At 51.8% G+C, this 6,000-nt stretch overlaps 1 protein-coding gene across 1 annotated transcript in view; it reads right to left on the minus strand.

Annotated features, from left to right (window-relative positions):
- dzank1 (double zinc ribbon and ankyrin repeat domains 1) overlaps positions 1-6,000 on the minus strand; it is a 110,844-nt gene that overhangs the window by 8,486 nt on the left and 96,358 nt on the right. The gene's annotated exons all lie outside the window — the stretch shown is intronic.

A 6,000-nucleotide genomic window follows, 5' to 3' on the forward strand; every position in this document is an offset into this window, starting at 1 on the left:
GGTGTACTGCAGGGTGAATGAAGTGCCAGATGCTAGGAAAGCACTGGTTTTGTTAAATTCCATGGGTGCAAAAACTTATGGGTTACTGCGAAACCTAATAACCCCAGAGAAGCCTGTGAATAAGAATTTCGAAAGCATAGTAGAAATCCCACAGGACCACTTAAACCCCACACCGCTGCTGATAGCAGAACGATTTAAGTTCCATAAAAGGAACCAACACAAAGACGAAAGCAATGCTGAGTACTTAACGTAACTGCGCAAGCTATCGAAACACTGCCAGTTTGGAGTGGGACTAGCAGATATGTTAAGGGACAAGTTTGTGTGTGGGCTTCAAGTGAAGGAACCTAGAAACGGCTTCTATCAGAAAAGGATCTTACGCTGGACAAGGCTTTCAGTATGGCAGTATCACACGAAGCAGCCGCAAGGGGTGCTGCAGAGATACAACGGAGACCGCAAGAATATGGCACCAATGAAATGTCCTATGGAACAGGGAAGTGTTATCGCTGCGACAGAACAACACATTACCAGAAGGATTGTTGGTTCAAGGACCAAGTGTGCAGACAGTGTGGAAAAGCAGGACACATAGCAAGAGTCTGCAGGTCTGGGAAGAAAACCAACAGCAAGAAATCTCCACAGGAGAAGTACAAAAAGGTACACAAGGTGATGGACAGTAGTTCAGACGAACCGAAAAGTGACAGACTCCGGAAGCAAGGAGCTGGGTTGTCTGAAACTCCATAAGGTAACCAAAATGGAGGATCACCAGACTATCTGGGTTACACTCAAGATAGACGGAGTCCAAGTGAAAATGGAATTGGACACAGGATCAGCCCTAACAGTCATAAACCAAAGGGACTACAAGCGGCTATTTTCACATATACCCTTGAAAGCTACAGAGATTGTCTTGAAGACGTACACGGGGCAAAAAGTCTACCCCAAAGGAAAAATAAGGGTGAAAGTGATATACAAAGGCCAGGAAATACCTAAAATGGACTTATATGTATTGCCAGATGGAGGACCACCACTGCTAGGACGTGAATGGATCCGGAAGATACAATTAGATTGGCATTCCATACAGGCACTGAAGGTTGAGGCCCAAAAGGATGATGACGTCACACCTGGATGACTGTCAAAAATGCTAACTGACGCAAAAGAAGTGTTCCAGGAGGGACTCGGAACACTAAAAGGCATAACAGCAACGATTAAAATAGAGGAACATGCAAGCCCAAAGTTTCTTAAGGCCAGACCAGTGCCTTATGCGATCAGACCAGCCGTCGAAGCAGAGCTGGAAGGGTTGGAACGTTCAGGAGTACTGTCCAAAGTAGACTGGAGCGAGTGGGCTACACCCATCGTTCCTGTAATACATAGATACATAGATACATAGAAGATAGGAGCAGGAGTAGGCCATTCGGCCCTTCGTGCCTGCTCCGCCATTTAATGAGATCATGGCTGATCCTTTAATTCAGTATCCCGTCCCCGCCTTCTCTCCGTAACCCTTAACCCCTTTTGCCCGTAGAAATATATCTAATTCCCTCTTAAATATATTTAATGAGCTGGCGTACACTGCCCTCTGTGGCAATGAGTTCCACATAAAAGATTAGCATTTAATGAAGAGGTCGTTGAGTAATACGCCTGGGGAACCAAAGAAGGTCCGCATCTGTGGGGATTTTAAGGTGACAGTGAACCCAGTCCTTCACACGGTACAATATCCGCTTCCATGAATTGAGGATATTTTCGCATCGCTATCTGGAGGTAAATGCTTCACCAAAATTGATCTAGCCCAGGCGTACTTGCAAATGGAGGTAGAAGAAGCCTCGAAACAATACCTCACGATCAACACTCATAAAGGGCTCTACCAATACAACCGGCTGGTGTTCAGGGTAGCATCGGCTCCGGCTATTTGGCAAAGGGCGATGGATCAAGTCCTGCAAGGGATTCCAGGGACCCAGTGTTATTTGGACGACATCCTGGTCACGAGCGAAAATGACAGTGATCACCTCGCCAACTTGGAGAAGGTGCTCACCAGATTAAAGGAATATGGGCTACGAGCTAATCGCCACAAGTGCGAGTTTTTCCAGAAGCAGATCTCGTATTGTGGCCACGTCATCGATGAAGAGGGGTTACATAAGTCCCCTGAAAAGATTGAGGCAGTAGTCAAGGCTCCAGCACCGGAAAATGTGTCACAACTGAGGTAGTTCCTCAGGCTGGTAAACTACTACCATAAGTTCTTACCAAATTTGTCCACGGTATTACACCCACTGAACACCCTACTGCAAACAGGGGTACCATGGAAGTGGAATGACGAACGTAGACGAGCTTTCCAGAAGTGTAAAGAATTGATCACATCAAAAGAGGTGTTGGCCCATTTCAACCCAGCACTACCAATTCGTTTGGCATGTGATGCATCACCCTATGGTATTGGAGCGGTGCTGTCGCACAAATTCCCAGACGGGTTGGAGAGGCCAGTAGCCTTTGCGTCTCGGTCACTAACCTCAGCCGAGCGCAACTACGCCCAGATTGACAGGGAGGCCCTCAGCCTAGTATGGGGAGTAAAAAAATTCAACCACTATCTGCATGGGCAGAAGTTCACCTTGCTGACTGACCACCAACCACTTGTCTCCATCTTTAATCCTAAGAAGGGCGTTCCAGTGATGATTGCACAATGGTTACAAAGATGGTCCCTGTTTCTAGGGGCGAATCAATATGAAATAGAATATAAAGGCACGAAACAGCATGGAAACGCTGATGAGCTATCATGCCTGCCACTGCCTACTGTGGAGGAAGCACCAGCAGTGGACCCTATCGAGATATTTTATTCGTCAATAATTGAACGATTGCCAGTAACGAACGCGGATATAGAGAAGGAGACCCACAATGATCCGACACTGTCTCGGGTATATGATTTGACAGTGAGGGGATGGCCAACGCATGGCGACTCACTGTTGCCAGCATTCTCATCCAGAAAAGAACAGCTGTCAGTATGCCAGGGGACAGTGATGTGTGGATCCCGAGTGGTGATTCCACCCAAGTTAAGGGAGAGAGTGCTAAATGAGCTTCATGAAGGTCATCTGGGAGGGGTGAAAATGAAAAGCCTTGCTAGGGCTTATGTGTGGTGGCCGGGGATCGATCAACAAATCGAGGACCTAACCAAGAGCTGCTCAGGATGCCAAAAGGTCCAAAATGCACCACCACATGCCCCTCTACGCCCATGGGAGTGGCCCTCCTCTCCATGGCAACGGGTGCATATTGATTTTGCTGGTCCATTCATGGACTCAATGTTCTTAATAGCAGTGGATGCTCACTCGAAATGGCCTGAGGTGATAAAAATGTCCTCAACCACTACAGAGAAAGCGATTGCAGTCCTACGGACCATATTTGCCAGGAACGGCTTGCCAGAGCAGATTTGCTCTGATAATGGACCACAGTTTGTGTCCGAAGAGTTTTGAAAATTTATGAGAAGGAATGGGGTAAGGCATTACACATCCGCCCCGTATCATCCAGCCACAAATGGATTGGCTGAAAGGTTCGTACAAACCTTTAAAAAGGTGATAAAGGCCATGTGCGACGATGAAATTCCACTACAGCATAAGGTGGACAATTTCCTATTAGCCTACCGAAATGCGACACATGCAGTTACCAACCAGACCCCGGCCATGATGTTCTTTAACCGAAGGTTGAGATCTTGTCTGGATTTGCTCAGACCCAATGTGCGAAGAAATGTTGAGGATAAACAATTCCAGCACATCAATGAGAAGCCGACAAGGAGCTTCAATGTAGGACAACCAGTCTTGGCCCGTGACTACCGAACAGAGAAATGGCAACCCGGAACGATATGCACAAGGCAGGGGCCATTAATGTACACAGTGGATGTCGGGGAGAACATCGTGAGATGCCACGTCGATCAGATCTTAGCGTCACAGGAACGAGTCAACCCCATGTCTCGAGTACCTGGGGATGAACCCGACATACCGGTAGCATCTACCTCCGAACCAGTAGCAGTGGAAACCGATGAACTAACTGACGAAAAGGGGCCAGAATCGCCTCCGCACCAAGAAAAAGAACCTCAGGAAAGGCGCTATCCCGAAAGGATCAAGAAGCCGCCCCAAGACTGAAACTATAAATGGACTATTTTCAGTTAATGTTGTATGTTAAAAATGTTAATTGTTAAATGAATGTTATGGCACTGTTAATCTAAAAGGGGAGCAATTGTCGGCCGGGGGGGGCGAGGCCGAGAGCCCCACTCTCCGAGCCTCGCCCCCCCCGGCCGAGAGCCCCGAGCCCCGCCCCCCCCCCCCACCGCCGAGGCCGATTGCGGCTCTGAGAGACGGCCGGCGGCCGAGCCCCGCCCCCCCCCCCCCCCCGCCGAGGCCGATTGCGGCTCTGAGAGATGGCTGGCGGCCGAGCCCCACCCCCCCACCCCGGCCGAGGCCGATTGCGGCTCTGAGAGACGGCCAGCGGCCGAGCCCCGCCCCCCCCCCGGCCGAGGCCGATTGCGGCTATGAGAGACGGCCGGCGGCCGAGCCCCGCACCCCCCCCCCGCCGAGCGCGGAACAGAGACGCCGCGTCTCACCTGCTCCTGCTGCGCGCGCACCCTGACCCTCGTGGCTGACGCCGTTGCCCTGGGTAACGTGACACGGCGGGGGGCGGGGGGGGGGGATGAGGAGCTTAGCAGCAGCCCAGTTACCTAGCTCGGGCCTGGCTGGGCAAGAAAGGCCCAGGCTTTCAGGCCTAAGAAAAAAACGGGCAAAGGTAGGAAAAAGAATGTTCAGGTTCGATAAAATATTTACAAGTGAGTGATTTATTTTAAAAGAATTTAATAAATTGAATTTTATTTTGCTGGAAATGTATATTTGAAATGAAAGACGCAGAAAGCAGGAAAAAGAATGGAAGCAAGATGGCGGCGACTCACCTCGGTTCAGAACGATAAGGACCGCCCACACACGCACCGATTGGCCCGGCCGCATGCGGCAGCAAGCCGGCGTACGATTGGTCGACCTCGAGGTCACTCTGTCGCTAATGAGCGGATAATGAGATGCTAATGAGCGGAATGTTGAAGGTTTTTGGGATACCGCGGGCGCGATTTTAGCCCGGCCGAAACGTAAATACGCTTAAAACCGTCTCGGAAGCGTAAGCTTTCTTTGGAGGTAACGCGCGCGTAGGTACGCCCTGTAACTTTCGAGCGCATAGCCCGACAGACGCACAGGTGATGACAGACAGAATGACAGAATGACAGACAGAAGTACCGATTTATATATATAGAATATATATATACTAGCTGGAGTGCCCGGCGGTGCCGAGGCTTTTTCGAGGGCATGTTGTTGGAAGAGAGAGAGAGAGCGACTGGGGGGGAAGAGAGAGAGAGAGAGCGACTGGGGGGGAAGAGAGAGAGCGACTGGGGGGGAAGAGAGAGCGACGGGGGGGGAAGAGAGAGAGCGACTGGGGGGGGAAGAGAGAGAGCGACTGGGGGGGGGAAGAGAGAGAGCGACTGGGGGGGGAAGAGAGAGAGCGACTGGGGGGGAAGAGAGAGAGCGACTGGGGGGGAAGAGAGAGAGCGACTGGGGGGGGAAGAGAGAGAGCGACTGGGGGGGGAAGAGAGAGAGCGACTGGGGGGGGAAGAGAGAGAGCGACTGGGGGGGGAAGAGAGAGAGCGACTGGGGGGGGAAGAGAGAGAGCGACTGGGGGGGAAGAGAGAGAGCGACTGGGGGGGGAAGAGAGAGAGCGACTGGGGGGGGAAGAGAGAGAGCGACTGGGGGGGGAAGAGAGAGAGCGACTGGGGGGGGAAGAGAGAGAGCGACTGGGGGGGGAAGAGAGAGAGCGACTGGGGGGGGAAGGGAGAGAGCGACTGGGGGGGGAAGAGAGAGAGCGACTGGGGGGGGAAGAGAGAGAGCGACTGGGGGGGGAAGAGAGAGCGCGACTGGGGGGGGAAGAGAGAGAGCGCGACGGGGGGGAAGAGAGAGAGCGCGACGGGGGGGAAGAGAGAGAGCGCGACGGGGGGGAAGAGAG

Source organism: Somniosus microcephalus, chromosome 3 (assembly GCF_052327205.1).
Source record: "Somniosus microcephalus isolate GS21.2 chromosome 3, FLI_Smic_1.0, whole genome shotgun sequence".
NCBI classification, from domain to species: Eukaryota; Metazoa; Chordata; class Chondrichthyes; order Squaliformes; family Somniosidae; genus Somniosus; species Somniosus microcephalus.